This window comes from Pyrgilauda ruficollis, unplaced genomic scaffold (assembly GCF_017590135.1).
Source record: "Pyrgilauda ruficollis isolate IOZ18807 unplaced genomic scaffold, ASM1759013v1 scaffold63, whole genome shotgun sequence".
NCBI classification, from domain to species: Eukaryota; Metazoa; Chordata; class Aves; order Passeriformes; family Passeridae; genus Pyrgilauda; species Pyrgilauda ruficollis.
Window position 1 is genome coordinate 271934 of NW_024528044.1, and position 18971 is coordinate 290904.

The 18971-nt window shown below is 37.8% G+C and overlaps 1 protein-coding gene across 2 annotated transcripts in view; it reads right to left on the reverse strand.

The window, feature by feature from the left end:
* Positions 1-18971, reverse strand: part of STXBP6 (syntaxin binding protein 6) — a 93271-nt gene that overhangs the window by 72729 nt on the left and 1571 nt on the right. The window contains exon 2 of one of the 2 annotated variants that reach the window (XM_041484136.1): positions 13940-14016. The exons of the other annotated variant lie outside the window; for it this stretch is intronic. The gene's annotated coding sequence lies outside the window, so the exon portion shown is untranslated. The remainder of the gene's footprint in view (positions 1-13939; positions 14017-18971) is intronic. 2 annotated transcript variants of the gene reach the window in all.

Here is an 18971-nt window from a genome sequence, read left to right on the forward strand (position 1 = left end):
GAGACAAATACATCCTTTATGTGTCAATAAAAATTCCTAGTTATTCAAATACAACAGTTCATGCATAATAGTGCTACAACTCAACAACATTTATCAACATCCTGGGAGCATAATCCCATTCTAGTAAGATGATAAACAGAGCAGGCCAAAAAGGAGAATTATGCACAAAATAGTCTCGCTCACAGTTAAGAATGGTTCCTGTTCCATTTGGGCCATCAGTAGGTGATCATCTGAATTTAAGAAAGTCTGTAAACTTAAAATTAAAACAGAAAATAAATCCTTGAACCTATAACCACATCTGAACAGAAAGGAAAAAAGTTCAAGTAGTTATCATTGCTATTGTGTATGGATAACAGTGGAATTAACACTTAAAATCAGATTTTTAAGCAATTTGCGCAGTGGTTCAAAAAAGTAAAAGCAGTTTCACAGATACTAGAACATGTAACTATCAGTAAGACACTAGGCTACAAGCCTCAATAGTTTAATTCTATCTTTCAAAATGCTGGGTATATAAAAAATAAGACTGCAACTTCTCCCTGAACAATTATGAGAAATTTTGAGATAATATTTCAAAATAAACCTTGCTGAATTTCAAAGGCTTATCTTCCACAGGATTTTCCACAGGTTTGCTCCCTGTTTGGTCAGTGAATATACAAAATGACAAGCACAACTGCCCATTGTAAACAAGCACTCTTAAACCCACTCATAGATAAAACAAATTCTTTACAGCATTCTCTGTTGCATAAGGAGGTGACATGTTGAAATTCAAAGCAGAAAATACCAATAAAACCTAAATAAATGGGTACCAATGACAGGCACAATTTCAGTTAAGACTTACTCATAGTAGAACACCAAAAACAATGGATCAGGTGACAGGAGAATGAGGAAGTTTTTGTTCAGAAAGCAGTTTAACTCTACTGAAACTCAGAAAATAGATTTCGAAAGCATTTTAAAAGATCCATCCCCTACTGGGGGTAACTCAAACATACATTATTTACAACTGATATTTCTCTAAGCAGTTAACACCAACTCAAGGTAACCTCCTGTGTGAAACAGTAAAGATAAGAAGATTTTCAGAAAGCTGAGAAAGCAGGCCTTAGAAACAGAAAGAACAGAGAACTAGCTGCAGCTACTACTATTAGGTATATAGTAGTGTAAAGGTATTTTTTTTGGTGGATGACCCAAAAAAAATCATTTGCCCCAGGACATGAAATCAGAAAATGTCATTGCTACATCTGTCTAATCCAAAGGAAACCCACTTTAAGCATACAAGATATAAATAAATACATGGAGCAAGCAACTGCTTGGCTTGTTTTAATATCCTTTAGTCTAACTTACTACTAATGTCATTTATACAATTTATACCTCAGCTGCATCTGCATAGTACTTCAAACTCACAAACACTGCCAGAGTACACAAATGCATTAAAAGGTAGTAAAGAAACTAGTAATCTGACATTTTAAAATCAGAAACTATTGTCCTTGTCTTGATGGAGAAAAATAGTTTGAACAGCATTAGAAGAAATACAGATTTAAATCTTCAAAATTCAAATTTAAAATGGAACAAAGTAAGAGCTTTCTATTTAGCACATGATAATCCTGTCATTTAGCATTTGACAGGTCAAAAGTGCTAAAAATCTGTCCATGCAAAGGATGAGCACACACTTGGACATTTTGGTTGCAGAATATACAGCTCATATTCGACAGAGGGACATGTCCTGTTTGCGCCATGCTTAATTACAGTGCTCTGCCAAGCATTCCTCTCTTACTTGAGCATTCCTTGTTACACACCAGGTTCATGCCTGTGCTTGTGACACATAAGCCTGAGGTAACTGCAGGGCTTATGCACAAGACAAAGGTACTCAACAGACTCAGAAGTCACATGTATCCATGCTGGGATAGCTCAGCACTTTTGCAGAAAACCACAGATAGTACAATGGGCAAAGGATAAATGGTGATCCTGACAGTGTTTTAAGATGGACTTCTTGCCAGCTGCTGAAGAGATCCCACAGACCCAATAAAAGCAGTGCAAGGGGTTTGATATAATCTCCAAAGGATTTGGAAAATTCGTATCTATTTAAAAGTGGATTTGAAAACTGTCACTTATACTCAAGTTGTCATTTTCACTCAAATAAAAATCCACAATGACAGCCATCAAGCATTCCCAAAGGAGAAGAAAATTAGAAACATAGAGCATATTCATAAAAAGAGGTTAGGTGAAGAAGTGAAACCAGTCAGGTCTTTAGAGACAGCTGAAATCAAATGCAAAACATAAGATTCCAACTCCTATTGAGTTTTCCCTTACAGTTATTAATTTTTTCAAATACAATTACAAGTCTTTAGGCAGAAAGCTTAATTGCTTGCTTTGTATCAAGCAAGTTCTCGACAGAAACAGACAGTTTTTCTTCTTTTCCAAAATTAGGCTTTGACTGAACAGAATTTCTGGGATGATGAAACATGCTTACCAAGCACTGCCAAAAGAGAAATTCCATGTAACTTCCTTTTGGTTTCCTTTGAATTACTGCATATGTGAATTAGTTACCTTGAAGAACAGCAAATTATATTAACTACAAGGCATCCTTAAATAGTAGGAAAAAGCAAGGTGCCAATTACCACCTTCTAGTACAATCATACAAAACAAAGAGGATATCAATGAGCAGAAAGCACAGCTCTTCCTTCAAGCCAAAGCAGCAAAAGATATTATCAACTTCACTGACAAACGGTTACATTTTAGGTGGTCCAATAATAGAAAATGCTCCAAAATATGAAATAAAAAAACCCAAAAAACAATTGAATGGTCACCCCTAATGTAGTGAGTGGTAATTCTGTGCCAAGTACATAAACAGATGCAAACTGAAAGTATGCTGAAATAAAACACTAGATTTGAAAACTCACATTCATAAATTGTGTCCTGCTTTCCCATATAAAGTTCCCTCTTCCCATTTTAGTTCAGAGACAGCACTCCACATACTATAACAGAAGGGTTAACCTGGGTTTATCTCCAGTATACCCACTCTATTAAAACAACAAGGAAAAAAAAAAAAAAGGAAAAAAGAAAGAAGCAAACCCATATGCAAAGGTCAGATTCCCAAACCATTCTCACCTGAGTACAGGGACAGCATCCACAGGGGAAGGTTCCCCTTCTCTTCCTGCTTTATTTCAAAAATGACCTTTCTTTGATTACCTTCATAAACTTGTTTTGCCAAATTGGAAATATCTACTAACATTGCTGTGCCCATTGGTGGAAAATGATAGGCAAAAGGACCTTCTTTGGTCACTCTGAATCTTGAACATGGAAAATAATGCAGAAAAGAGTATCCAGAAAAACATCCATTTCTATTTCCATAACATGATGTACAGTACCTGCACTACCAGTGAAGTCTAGAATTTAGAACAACTCATAGAAATATTATGTATTAGGCAGCCACCACTGGCATTATGCAAGCTTCAGCCTGACATCAATGTTCTTCTTTGAAAACTCAAACCACTAAACAGGATTGGTGCCCACTGACTTGTGGATTAAAAGAAACTGCTTGCAATGATGCATTTGGTTGACTTGAGAGATTGCATTTTTAGAAAACCATTTTCTGGCAGTCTCACTGTTGCACACATTAACAGAAGATCTCAGAAATCATATTCTAAAAGAGGAATTGCCACCTCCACCTTAGAAAGGAAAAAAAAATCATCCCAACTAACTTTATCAATATAGTCATAATTCTAGTGTCTGGCAGGAACAGTCTGTCTCTTACTGCAATGTTTCCTCTCATTATGCAGTTTAAGAAAAAAACGTTTGTCTCTATGCTAAATTAGCCCCAATATCCTTTAAAATTATTATGATAATCCAGGCACATCATTATTTTTTCACCACAGTACTACATTCTGTTCAAAACCTCTACTTCAACTTCATCAAGCTGTAACTACTGTTCTGTGCTTACTGTTTTGATATAGTTTTGAGGAATGCCTTGAGCAATTCAAATCTGCAAATTTCATACCACAACCTGAATACACAGAAGTGATGAGGAACTTAGCTGGTTACAGGAGATGAAATAATTTCCCAATGTATGGATCTCCAGTATGTATTTTTTGGGGGGGAGAAGGAGTGGGCAGTACTATGCAGGCGATACAGAAGAAAAGGAATTAGGAGCAAAGTGTTGGATCTGAATGCCATACCTGTGGAATATTACCAGTTCTGATCCACACTAGTCTGCTTTTATTAGCTTTTTGAGTGTGCTTCCCAAAGAAGACATAAAAAGAAATTACCTACTACCACTTTTTACATAAAATTAGTTTCGCTAAGTGCTTACACTATTTTGTGTCTGATCTTTGAGCCAGTGTCCTCTAGTTCACATATATTGGTAGACTACATTTTGGAGTATTTCAGTCTTGTTTGAAGAACAGTGTTTTGATGAGAGAGAGATCTAGGACAGTTTTACAGCTTCAAAATAATGTGCCCTTAATAAAATGCCCTCACTGTTATTACTCAACAACACGCTTTCAATGACAATAGGAATAATGTCCTTTTTCTTACCTTTATTTAAGGAGAGGCAGAAACCTACAACACTGCAATCACACATGACAGAAACTGGTGGTACAATCCCAATATAATTTCAAAATGTGAATAGAGGGGTGTAGGTGAAAGGAAGAACATTCACAACTTGCTTCAAGTTACCCAAGTTTCATGAACAAATGTGATTCTACATATTTCAGGGCTTTTAAATCTACACTGAACAGTCTACTTGAAATTAACATGTTATTCTGGCTATTTCTGCTGTAATTGACAATGAAAGAAGATGAATTTCATCTTCCCTTCAAGCCCATGCAACCTTTATTCATTTGCAATTTGTCAACACCCTGAAGATATTAACCAAAGTCTTCAGCCCTATTCCCAGGCTACACTATTGCTGGGACAGAAAACTACAGAACATTTTCATACAGTGCTTTCAAATCCAGTCAGTGTGGCCTCTGAAGCTATCACAAGAAAGTTACCTCATTCTCTCCTCCCTTGTGCTGCAAAGAATGCTAACTATGCTTCACACACAGAAAGAACTAGGTCCTTCAAACATCACCAGGTTTTCTCTGCCTTCTGTTAAGAGAACTCACCCTTCCAGGATCTTATCTCCCGGTAGTCAGGAGGGTAGTACAGCTGTATTCACACTGAGGAGATGTGTTTTCAATGTACCAGCACATTTGGTGACTTTTAAGTTTACTCTAAGACCTGTCAGGTTTCCTAAAATAACATACATATGTTTGCTGAGCATTCAAATGCGCACAGTATTCCTTCTGGCTCTTGCAGATCTATTAACTGCTTCAAGGCATCTGACACCCAGTAAGCTCAAGGTGCAAACTTGAGCAGAGGAAAAGCATAAATGGAAACTCAAATTGCTACTCACCTTATCACCAAAAGTTCCTGTTCTTCTACAATCAAAGCAAATAGCTTTGTTAAATAAACTGTGTAAATCAGATTCAAGATCAAATGCAAATGTTTACTGTTTTTTGTCTTTCCTGCTATACAACAGAACTATTTACCGCTCTGATGCCTTTTCACAACTGTAATAAAAACGATTCAGATCTAGTACTTCCTTGTACACAGCTCTGGCTTCATCAGAAACACAATTCCCTCCTCTATTCATTCCTGAAAGGAATCAAAAATAGCTTTATTCAGGGGGTGTAAGTCCTGTTACAATACAGTGGCCAGGACAGAGAAGTGTGAGAATGTACACTGAAGTCAGAAGGAAAATATTTTTACGCAAATTTGCATCAACCAGGATCTTGCTCTAGAATTGTTAAAGTCTTATACAGATTATTGTTATTAATACACTTCTGTGAGTACTGTGATCAGTACTCTTTACTGATGCGTGCATGGCATTCTACACTTAGTTAAATATCAAGGTTTTGTACATTTTTGCTGGTAGTGTAACACTTTTCTTTGAAATTTTCTCCTTTCAATATTAAGCTTTCACACTAATCATGCTATAACCTGAGTAGGCAACCTGATGCAGCTAGTCTTTTTAACCACCCATACCTGTGTGAAATTTGGTGAAGGAATGGAACAGAAGATAAAAGAAAGGCAACCCAAGTATGTAACACCAGAACAATGAGAAAGAAACTTAAGAAAGAAGAAAACAAGAAAAGGAAGGGAATCCCTCCTAATTTTTATATAAAGACAAATGTGCAACAGTGACAGGACAGATTTAAAAGAAAGGAGAAATGTCTTACTCCAAGAGGAAGAAAATCAGTAAGTGTCACTGATTCAACAGAGACCCAGAATCCTGTGAGGCACACAAGTATCTTTAAAGTTAATGGTCTGTGCTCATTATGTTCAACAACAGGAGAAATCCCTGAGAGAGATCTTCAGGACAGGTAGGTAAAGCCTCACAGATAATTACTTATATTTAAGACCTCTTTCAGTAGCTTTCCTATTATGAAGGATTCAGCCATGCATTTTATCATGGATGTTATCACTAATAAAATACATTAAACACCGTATAAACAAAAGACAAAAGCAAAAAAAACTTAAACCAAAAATTTCCCATACCCCACAGAGATAAGGCAGACCTGTTTGATTCTGCACACATTCACTTTGCAAATAACATTTTCATCCTTACCTAGTAAGTATCAGCTATCATGTTACCATCACAACAGTTTCTCAGGGTTGCCTATGTAAGTTTCAGTCTTCAAGCAAAACAACCCACCCAGAAACTCAAAGGTCTGAATCCAAGCCTTGGTAGATATAAGAAATACTAAAAAGTTGTTTGGGTTTTTTTAATAGTGAGTTTACATACAATGCAGATGTACAGTATACATTTCAGGGGTGATGCTGAGTCAGAATGTGAACTAACAGCCTTTATTCAGCCTGACAAGTACAGCGAGGCCACCAGTGAAACACAGTGTATACAGACAGGAAGGGAAGTTTAAAAAAAAGAGACTCATGAAGCAATATCCTTATCAGGGTCTTAGTGCACCCTAAATGGAATTTACATGTGCTTTCTTCTGGTCATTCATCACTAAGGCAGCTGAACTTAGTCTTCAAGTTCATATACTTTCAATAGTCCAACAGAACTAATCACTTTTAAAAAGTGGGATATTACCAGGATTGCAGTAATTAAAAATTTTCACTATTCCTGTCCACATGTTAGAAAGTTTTCAAAAATGAAAATAAGAGTAAACTAAATTTTTGAAGTTAATATCCCAAAATACTTTGGTCACGGAGAAAAGGAGGGAAGGGGAATCTTACGGTTTTGTTTTTTTCTTCAAAAAAGTATTCACATTACTCCACTTGCTGAAAAAAGAAAGAAGCATTTCATTTGCAAAGAACACATGTGCTATGCACTACAAGATCTATTAGTATTTTAGAACCTTCTGTCTCTCCAAGAAAATTTCGTACAGAAAGGTTTGCAAGGACAGGCAACTCTGTAAAAACCAAGATCTGTAATAAAGGAGCCATGAATGAGGCACATAGCACATGGTACAAATATTGTTTTTACAACTTCTTAAAAGGCTTTCATCTAGCTTTTACAAGGATATTAATTTCTTAAAAGCTACATCATTATAAGAACTGCTTCTAAATCCTCATGAGAAAGATTCTGAAATTAAGAAAGAGAGTGTTAAGTGCATTCTGTGCTTTTATCTACTATGCCTACTGATGTTTCAGTCTTTCTTCAAAGAGCAATCTTTTGTACAGCCATCTGCACAGCAAGTAAAGAAAGCAAGAGATGTTTTCCCAAATAAAGATATCACAAAACTGCGGGTATAGCCCTAATAGCCAGATGCATACTTGGAATTCTTTGCGACTCATTAATTTTAGTTGCTCACTCAGCTAGACAATTCTAGCATCATTTATACTTGAGAGACAATTTTATTACTGTAGGAAAGAACAATTTCATAGGACCCCCAAGAGAACTGAGAGATTTCCATGTAGAATCAAGCAAGGATCTACTGCTAATAAGTCTTGCAAATTTTTTTTTGCCTCAGATGTCCATTCAGGCCAAAGACCAAAACAAAAAAAACAAAATATTGTGGTTATGCAGAGATGCAAATTCACCTCTTAGAACGCAAAGATCTCAGGTACACATAAATATGTAATTAATTTACAAATTATGTATACTAAAGATAACCTTTAGCCAATAATTTTAAAGAAACACAATAGAAAATTCAATACCTAGATATTGCCGGTACTTAAAGTGCTCAGACATTTTAGAAGGATGAAAAATGCCAACCAGAAGCAGAAGCACCCCTTCAGTGTCCTGTACCTTGTAATACAGATAATCCTACACTGAAATCAATTGCTCCATTCAATGAAAGATTAAAAGACAACAGATGCATTTCTCTTGCCTTTGAATATACATTACTCACATTTTAAGCTTAATTAAACACAGAATACTCTGCACATAACAAAGTATATTAGACTTGCCAGCACCATACTGAGGCAAACAACCACCCACAACTTCAAATTTGTCTTTTTCTTTTCAGTGACCCTTCAGCACTTGCAAAGCATTGGTTTCTTTTGTTCCACAACAGAATAAGAAGCAACCATTTAATTAGCTATCTAACATAATTCCAGGTCCTTCCTTATTCTATCTACATTTCTTCGGGATTTTCATTTTAAGATGTTCAGAAACCAGTTATCCAGCTCTGCTAACTGAAAAGCATTTATTCATAACAGCTATTATTTACTCAATGTGTGGAATATTTCACATCCTGTCACAGAGTGTAATAACACACCTGGAAAGATCCACAACATACCATAGTGGAATTTGCAGAACACTTACCTTTCACCCCTTATCATCAATAACTTCGTTGCTTCATTTAAAGTATGCAACTCAGAAGAAACACTGTGAAAGGGAAGTAGAATTGAAAGTCGAAAGAAATGGAAACTACAAAGGAGGTCACACAACTGCAGAACTATTGAATGGCTTGGGTTGGAAGGGACCTTAAAGATTATCCGGTTCCAGCACACACGGCTGGGTCGTGTCCAGCCTCTCAGCCAGCAGCACCCCCAAGCCCTTCTGGGCAGGGCTGTTCTGGATCTGTCCATCCCCAGCCTCTGCTGATACCACGGGTTGTCCCAGCCAGGTGCAGCACCTTGCACTTGGTGTTGTTAAAACTCCTTGAGATACCCATGGGCACAGTTCTTGGGCTTGTCCAGGTCCCTCTGGATGGCATCCCATCCTTCAGGTTTGTCAACCACACCACTCAGCTTGGTGTCACTTGCAAACTTGCTGAGGCTGCACTCAATCCCTCTGTCTACATCAATGAAGAAGATAGTAAATAACACAGTTTACAGATCCCTAAGGGACACCACTTGTTACTGATGTCCCTTGGTCCCTGAGCTGTTGACTACTACCCTCTGGATGAGACTAGCCTCTCAGCCAGCAGCACCCCCAAGCCCTTCTGGGCAGGGCTGTTCTGGATCTGTCCATCCCCAGCCTCTGCTGATACCACGGGTTGTCCCAGCCAGGTGCAGCACCTTGCACTTGGTGTTGTTAAAACTCCTTGAGATACCCATGGGCACAGTTCTTGGGCTTGTCCAGGTCCCTCTGGATGGCATCCCATCCTTCAGGTTTGTCAACCACACCACTCAGCTTGGTGTCACTTGCAAACTTGCTGAGGCTGCACTCAATCCCTCTGTCTACATCAATGAAGAAGATAGTAAATAACACAGTTTACAGATCCCTAAGGGACACCACTTGTTACTGATGTCCCTTGGTCCCTGAGCTGTTGACTACTACCCTCTGGATGAGACTATCCAACCAATTTCTTATCCATTTAACAGTCCAGCCAGCAAATCCTTCTCTCTCCAATTTAAAGAGAAGGATGTTGGGGAGAACCATGTCAAAAGTGCAGATAAATGACATCTGTAGCTTCCCTAGTTCACTGATGGAGTCACTCCAATATAGAAGGCCATTTATCAGGCAGGACCTGCCCTGGGTGAAGTCGTGCTGGCTGTCTCAAGTCACCTTCCTGTCCTCAATATGCCCTAGCATGGCATCTAGGAGGACCTGTTCCATGACCTTCTCAGGCACAGAAGTGAGGTCAGAAGTTGGTAGCTTCCAGGATCCTCCCTTCTATCCTTTTTACAGGTGGGCACAATCCTTCCCCTTTTCCAGTCATCTGAGTCACATCTTACTCTTCCCAAAGATTACCTTGTTTCTAAGATAAGCTAGAAAAGTATAATTATTTAAAGGAGAAAATAAGAACATGAAGAAAGGTGAGAACTCACCTATAAATAGAGGAAATCAATCTCTAGTCAACATTCTTTGACCAAAGATGCCAAGGTTAATGTTTAAACTGACACATGACAGGGAAATACACACCTATTAAGGCCCTTAAGAAGTCCCTGGGGACTGCAAAATGAGGTTTGAAAGATAACAGCCTCATGATTAAAATCACGTGCAAGGGTTGCAAAGATAATAAAATAGTGAGAAATGAGGAAGAAACAGACAAAATTATAAAGGCAGAAAACAAAGAGTGACATTAGAAGGAGATTAGACACAGCTGAGACCACGTTACAGGAATAATCCTTGTCCATGGAAGACAGCTGAACCAGTGCTACTGGTTCATTAATCAGATAAATACCTCCCATACCTCCCACACCTCAGAAGACAACTCATTGCACCTCTCTGTGTTTCAGTAGTACTGAACTCTCATTTCCTCCCATCTCAGACATGTTTCTAGGGGAATTGCTGCATTTCCTGGGCGTGCTCTAGTATCTCTTTTCTATTTTCAGGAAATTTTATTCAGCATAACATACTACAATATGTTATATCACAGCCTGGATTCCACTTTTCTGATCCCTTCTATCCCCTCCTCAGCATAGCTCACTGAGTGAAATGAAAAGCATTTTCCTCTTACTGCAAGCTAAATTATATATTCACCCCTCTATCAAAAAAGAAACGTTCCCTTTTAGTCACAACAGATATCAATTGTCAACCTCACCTCATGCCACCCTTTTGAAAAGTGAGGGAGGAAAAATGTTTAAATGACAAGGCAAAAACAAGTATGAGAACTCATGTCAAAGCTGGGAATATCCTGAAGTTCAGATAAGCCTTTGCTGTAAGAACATGAAATAAATCCACAGTGGGGGGAACATAGAGAAAAACAACCTGGGGTTTACTGCTTTGTCACCATCAGGAAGTGAGAAAATGCTCATAGCCACCAAACCAGCTCCCTGTGAAACATCCAGACACTACACCTTCACAAGGATGGCTTTTATTGCTCCACCTGTGAAAATTCATTTCCTTCTGTGCAGAGACATGCACAGACTATGTGTGGGGTACATGCACAAACTATGTCAGACACAGAGGAAGACACAACAGATGCACAACGAAAGAGACAGAAAAACAGTCCATATACATCATTGCCTGTTTTACTCTAGAAACCTAAGTAACAGGTTTGTTATAAGCTGGAAAGGGAAGATGTTTGTGTTATACATTGGGCAAGATTCTCCATAGGATGAATTAGCAAATTTTTAAGAGGTCTTCAAATGCACATTGAGTTGATTACAAGTTTCTTACTGAATTGCTTAAAAGATAAAGTCTGATAGGCTGATAATCTATAAAAACAGAACTAGAAAGATGTATTATTATCACAGTTTTACTACAGATATCACTTTGATCAACTCATTTAAGATCATTTCCTTCTACAGAAAATGAGGGGGTCACCACACCCAGCTTATGAATGTATGGGAGAATCTGGCATCTGCTAAGCACTTATGGGACCACCAGGTCAGTGTTATAAGGCTGCACAAATGCATTCTTCAGCTTAATCACTGCTCAGAGAGAGCTGTAAGGAAGCCCCCCCTTAGCACCCAGTCGTACTTGGGTTACTGTCAAAGACAATCCATTCCTGCACTTTCTACTGTAACCAAATGGAATAGAAAAAAACAAAACTGTGAATTTAGCTTTTGAATTTAGCTTTTGAAAAGTTAATTCAGATTTAGCTTTTGAATTAACACAAAACCAATCAGTATTTTCAAGTCAAGATTTGAAGGCATCAGCTATTACTGTTTGAAACAAGCAACTAATCACAAGATATGTCAGCATCTTGACTATATCCTGCTCCATAAGCTTCTATAGGGGACAAACATGAAATAAACAAGAGTCTAATACTACTGGAGAATTCTCAGTTTTCTTTGCCCAAACATCCAGAAAACCAAATCAGCTCCCTAATAACCTAGTGGAGAGGAACAGAAGAAACAGAAAGCAGAGTTGCAAACATGGTCTTATCATCCCCTTAAGAGGAATGCAGAAGCACTGTTATTGCACTCCAAGGACAACAGGATCAAGCCTTGCCTCAGCACAGACCTGCCCACTTTCACAAATAAACAATCATTTCCACAAGAATAAATAAGAAGATTTATACAGAAGTAACTAGGAGTAGAACTGGACCCCCAGACATCTGGAACCCTTATACTCCCACTGCTGTATCTTTCACAATAACCACCACTGAAAGAAAAATAAGGGCTGTTTAATGCACTGTTGTTTTACATGACAACTAAATCCAGTATATTTCTCAGCTTACAGAGCTTATCTTTGAAGTTTTCTTTTTAGGAGGTTAAAATGCATAATGTTTACGCCCCAAAAAATTAAAAGTTACTGAAGTCTAATATTTTTTTAATTGCATACTTCTTGTCCCCTAAAATGAAACCTTGTCTAGCAACCAAACAGAACCTGAAACTAGACTTTCATGTAATTCTTACAATGATCTGAAGGTGCCCTATACATGGCTCCCATCTACTAAATTCCTTTATCTAACTATAGGCACACTGGTTTCTTAATCCTTTAAAGGCTGTCACATAAGCTTTTGGTCAGATAAGGGCTCTGAGTTAAAATATCACATTGGACACAAGGAATTTACTTTTAAGACACTAAATGACATATTTCAGATCCCATCGAGTCATTAAAGTAAGTTAGAGGTGCTAAGTCCTAGCTTCCTCCTGAAAAATTTCACAGATAACCAATTAGCTTACCTTCCCAAAGCTTTCTCAAGAGACACCCCCAAGCATCTGATTTCCTGGGCTGGGGACAAGAATCACCCACAATTCAGTATGACCTTGGCAAACTGGGGCAAGCAGGGACAGTGGTGTGTCAAGATCTGCAAATGAAGTGTAACCCAACATAAACAGCTATCTTCAGCTAACACAGTAGTCACAAAATTGTATTGCCTTACTCCCAGCACACATAAAAGCTATTTCTATTCAGGCTTTTTAATACTGCTTACTGAAATAATGTCATTACTATTTTGTGAAACACTACAGTGCTGTGATTCATGCCCCCAAGGCTTTCAGCTCCTTCCACTGACTTGACAGGAAATGTGGACACCTCAGGTCAGAAGATAATCAGGTGCCTAAGCAGAGAGCATAACTCACAAGTCAATGCAGAACTGACGTAAAAGATGCTAGTTTTCAGCCCAGACTCAACCACAAACACAACCTGTGTCTAAGTGCAGGTTAATTAACAACTCTGCAAGGTACAGCTGATCACCTATGGCAAATCCTTAATCTTTTATTTGGATATTTAAGCAATAGATTATAAACTGTAACTGTGTCTCTGCATCTAAGAAACACGTTACCTAGCCCTATAGTTACATACTAAAGGAATATCTGAAGCCTTACTAAATACATAGGAAACAGAAACATTAAAGCAACTCTATGGGACAAAGCTTGCTTGCCTGCTCTGTTCAAGTTCCAGTCAAGTCAGCTATAGCCTTTAGCTTCCACAGGAGTTAAATTAAATCAGAATCTTCAAAGCAAACACTTCCATCGTGAATTTCTGTATGAACATTTCAGGCCCTGGTAAACTGTAAGTCATACAAATGCCCTAACTTACAGCAAATGCAGTCTGATGTTATAGTCAAACTAGTCAATTGCCCAGAAAAAGAAACATGAAAACATGTAAAGATTCAGTCTTGGTTACATTTTTCAAATATAGATCATACATTACCAGTGATGTGGGAAGCATCCAGCACCTCATATGCTTTTGAATCATTCTTTGCTCCTCTGACAGTCACTTCTGAACAGCTGCAAATGCACACAGGTTACAGTAAAACCGATGTTTCAAATAAACAAATGACACATTAATTTTCTTAAGTTGTGAGTTTTACTAAAAGCAGTCAATAATTCTTTTTCAAAGAACATATTGAAAGTGTGTTTATACTGAAACTGAAATTCTGTACTGATTGAGACAAAAATTAATGGCTTGGGCACAATGCAAGATGATTCTTAAAAGGTCCCCATTTAAGGTTCAAAAAAACGTAAGCGGAAAATTTCAGTTCCAGTAACCAAGAACTCACTTCCATCTGTGAATATGCCTCTGACTTCACTCAGCTGTCTGCTTACAGAACAAAGTCTTCATTGTTTGATATCCCCTCATACTAGTGAGCCTCTATATTTACAAGCTGCAACATCCTTTCTGTATCTCCCAAAACAAATCATAGAACATCCTGAGTTGGAATAGACCCTCAAAGATCATGAAGTCAAACTCCTGGCCTTGCACAGACAAGCCCAAGAATCACACCATGGCCCTGAGAGCACTGTCCAAAACCAGCTAAGCTTAACACAGCTCTTCTCCTAAAGAGAATGGTATAATAAAACTGTAAAAAGGAACTTCCAGAGGTCCCATCCAACCTCAGCTGTTCTACGGTTCTGTGATCTTCTGGCGGTTTTTGTATTTTAAATCAGAATGCTTCTTTAATGCACCCCCTTCAGCACAGGTCGAGATTTTGAAATTACAAAACTAAGTTGTAAATTTTAGGTTTAAACACACCTTTAAATCTTTCCTTAAGACACTAAAGGTAGCTGAACACAAGTTTTTTGTTGGTTCTTTCCTGTGGAAAGATACCAGACACTTTTTTGTCTCTTTGAATCCTGTAACCTTCATGCAATAAAAAACGTGGCAAAGGCCCAGGTGCAGAGCCTGCCATCCACCTGCAGAGGATGCCTACCAGCAAGGAACTGATGGCCACCAGGAAGCCAGAAAGAAGCCCCTTTGCAGTGTTACACATGAGCAGAGCGCATCTCTGAGCATGGCATCCTACAGACCTATAAGTGTTTGCTGTTAGAGGGTAGAGTGGATTGTTAATCTACACTGAACAAACTGCCACTTCAAAAAATTATTTGCCATGTTTATATTAAAGTCACAGAGGTGCTAACAGAGTAGTCACTAACCTCTGTGCATATCAGAGCACTTGGACACTTTATTACACTGTCAGGAACCCGCCATACAAGCTCAAAGAAATAAATGAACTAACAGGAACTCACTCTAACTGCATAATTCCAATCTGTCAATAACTGATCATAGTCTTTCCTTCTTTCCTTCCATATATGATTAACAATGTTGAACTGAGCATTGTGTCCTTTTAAATGAATACAGAAAGTTTATATGCTCAGATAATGGCCCATTAAAGGCAAACAATTCAAGAGGAAGCTCTTAAACATCCTAGAATTTCTACTAATTACTAAGAGGGCGGTTTCCAAGTGTATACTGCATATGGCAAGTTGTTTGCTCTTCCCCTCCTCCTAAATACACTAGCAAGTGGAAAGGTAGGAAAAATATTAAGATTATATCTCAATTTCGCACCTCAACAACCCTGGAAAAAAACTGTAAGTAAAGTTAAGGAATTACTGTTTTGGCTCTCCAAGCAAGTATTTGCAAGATACAAAGAGTGTCTAAAACAGCCTGCAAACATAACAGAATGGCTTGTGAAAAGGAGACCCAAAACCAAAATGTGTAAATAATAAACTTGTTGGCCAGGACAGCTAGCAAGAAGAAATTATAAATATTTCTTTTTTGAAGATGAATTGCAGGCAAGCACCAAATTTCACAAAAGTTACATTTCCAGTTTTATCTTATGGTGACGTATCAAGAAAAAGGAATTGTTTCCACAGCAGCAGAATCTTAATAATTTAACCATGGCTTAGTTTAACTCAAGTAGGAGTATGTTGATTTCTTATATTGAAATCTACTCCAAAACAAGTTTATTATTTATTGCTGTTATACATTTAAGAGTACTGTTTTATGCATAGACAAGAAAAACCCAACCTACCCAGAAACCTGTTTTCCGAAGTCTCTCCATCCTAAGTGTTTCATACACATACATGTAATCTGGGGGTTTGCCCTATTACTAACGGACCTGCAATTACACAGTGTGTTTCACACTACTTAGAAACTTCACATATATAAAAAACATGTGCAATCTCTAGGAAGAGATAATGAAGTGAAAGCGTCTGAAGTTTAAAACCACACAAAACAGCAAAGGCAGAAGAAAAAACAAAAAAAAAAGATTCCTGGAGCTGGCACCATTCTCACGCCTACAGCAAGACTAGAACCAAGTTTAAAGGGAAAAAAAACCCCGAGTTCAGCTTTTAGTGCTGGACTTTAATCCGCAGTTCATGACCGTAAAACCTTCAGTAACTTGTATTCATAGCCACTGGTAAGAATTCTGCACCACTGAGCAACCTTGAGCTCCCACAATGCTCCTGTTTTACTAAGGAAATCAAAATGCTACAGAACAGAAGCGTTTGGATTTTTTTCCCTTGGGGCTGTTGACAGTAGATTACCCCTGTTATCTACATATAAAAGTCTGAAACTGACAACACATACACATAGAAACCTGGGTCTTCTAAGCATCAGAAATCCAATACAAGTGCTGTCTTGTAAAGAACACAGGAACATTACAGTCCAAACTGCTCCCAGACCTGCAGCACTTCAGCACAGCAGGAATCCTTTACCAAAACTATCTGCAAAGAAAAATTATGAAAGGGAAAGTATGAATATGTAATTTATCAAGCTAACTCACAGTCATGCAATCCCCATTTACAAAGGATTCTCTTACACTTATGACAAAGAAGTCCCACAGCACTGTCTGTGTCAAAAACCTCAGGTGAAGAGGATGTCTGCCTAAGCTTAAGATGGAAAAAAAGGCAGTTTAATGTTCAGCTATGAGCTCTAGAGCACCACAATGAACAACACATGCCAGAAGTCAACTGGACCTCCAACAAATGTATACTGGAAAAGAAAATGGACTACTGGGAAAAGGTTTTTCAGGATGGAAGAGGACACTGGCAATTTTGAAAGAGTTTTAATACAATGATTTTGTTAAATGGTCTGATATCTTTTTAGCCCTCAGTTACCCAGTGAATATATTTCATGAGTTTATTTCTGCTATACATAGCTTCAGAAATGCATTTGCTTTTGAAAAATCATCATTCCCTTCTGTGATAGCAGATTACCCAGAGGAGAGGAAAGAAAGTAGTAAGAGGCAATAGCCTTCCTCCCACTTCCCTAAAACCAGTTTCTTCCTGCACACCACAGCCTAAATGTTCTATGACATCATTTAGGCAGGAAAACCAATAGTCCTTCTCTTGTTAACATGGTAATAATAATTCAAAACAACAACTATTTTCCTCTCCTTTTCTCCAAGCTTAAGAAATTTGTTGGGGATAAAATTAAAAATCTGTACAACCAAGGAATGCTACACAACAAGAAACTGTAAACAATCACACAATGTTTATTAGCACTGATAAAATACTAGATATACCCTAGTTTGCATTTCCTGACTCAGAACAAGAAACAGACAAACCAAAAGCCTAAATTTAAACATGCTTCTACACAGTTAAACCAGCACTAACTGCTGCAGTCATATGCAAAAGTGTATTAATGAATTCACTGGCATGTCTGGATACAATATAAATTAATGTCAAGGCTTTTTAATTAATCAATTTTTCAAATCCCCAACATCACCAGATCACCAACCCAGGACTAGGAAAATTAAGTGTTCCCTTGAAGGACTTGGTTTTTCTCTGCACACATGTTAGCTATGGCATTCCTGCTTGGTTAAAAACAGAAGACAAGTTTGTCTTACCACCATATTATCTGAACACCTGTGATTAAAACACTTTTGTACAGACTTGGCAATGATAGCTTACCAGCTGGACACTGGAAATGGACATTAAGTTACAAGGGAAGAAAAAAGAAAGAACAAATGCACTATTACTTAGACAGCATGCTTCTCCCCAAAGGAAACTAACAGGTTACTATTTTGCAGAGCTGGCATTTCATATAATTTTATTCATAATAAAACAGAAGACATCCCATATAGTCTTATAAGCTGCATTTTTTAAAGAAGGTATTTTTAAGTTTCCTAAAATGTATGCTTTAATCTAATAACAACACTACAAACACAGGAAGTACCTATTGATGAATTCATCTTACTTAAGAAGTGAACTTCTAGTAAAATTAGCCTTAAATAGTACAAAGAAAAAATATTCAGCTAGGAGGAAAAAAAACCCGTTCATACTAAGGACTTTATAAATGGCTTATATTATCTAAAGTGTCTAAACATCCCACATCCACACAGGACTGACGTGATCTGAACACAAATCTTAAAGAAAAAAAAAACCCACAAAGTACTTCTCTTTGACCATTCTATAGCTCATAACACCATGTTACCATCACACTTCCCTGACTTTACATGTTCCTATCCAGACCATGTCGAGGAGACACACAGAAACTTGAGAATAAATGAAATACAGGTAAGAAATCAACATGTGCAAGTTAACAGAAATCTCAGTCAACACAACAAACACTCTTACTCAAGGGTAGGATACCCCTTACTTTCCATTGCACAATTCTTCACAGCCTTTTTTTTCCACCTGGAAATTCCTTCACCTGAGGAAGCTATCACAAAATGGTGATTGGGCTAACTTCCAAAATGGTACTTTCACTCTACACTCAAAATGTTACAGTACTTTTTATTTTCACTGTTTTACCTTAGTGCATTTTTAAAAGTGCAATGCAACTTTTAAGGCATAGTCCTGAAGAAAATCAAGAGTAATAGATGGGAAATTAGGGTGGCATGTTACAATGTAACTGCATTTCCTCAAGCAGAAAGGCCCTAAACATTGCACTGAAAGTGACTTTTTCAAGTATTTACCAAGCAGACTAACATCAGCCCCACGGGGAACATTTTTCCTGG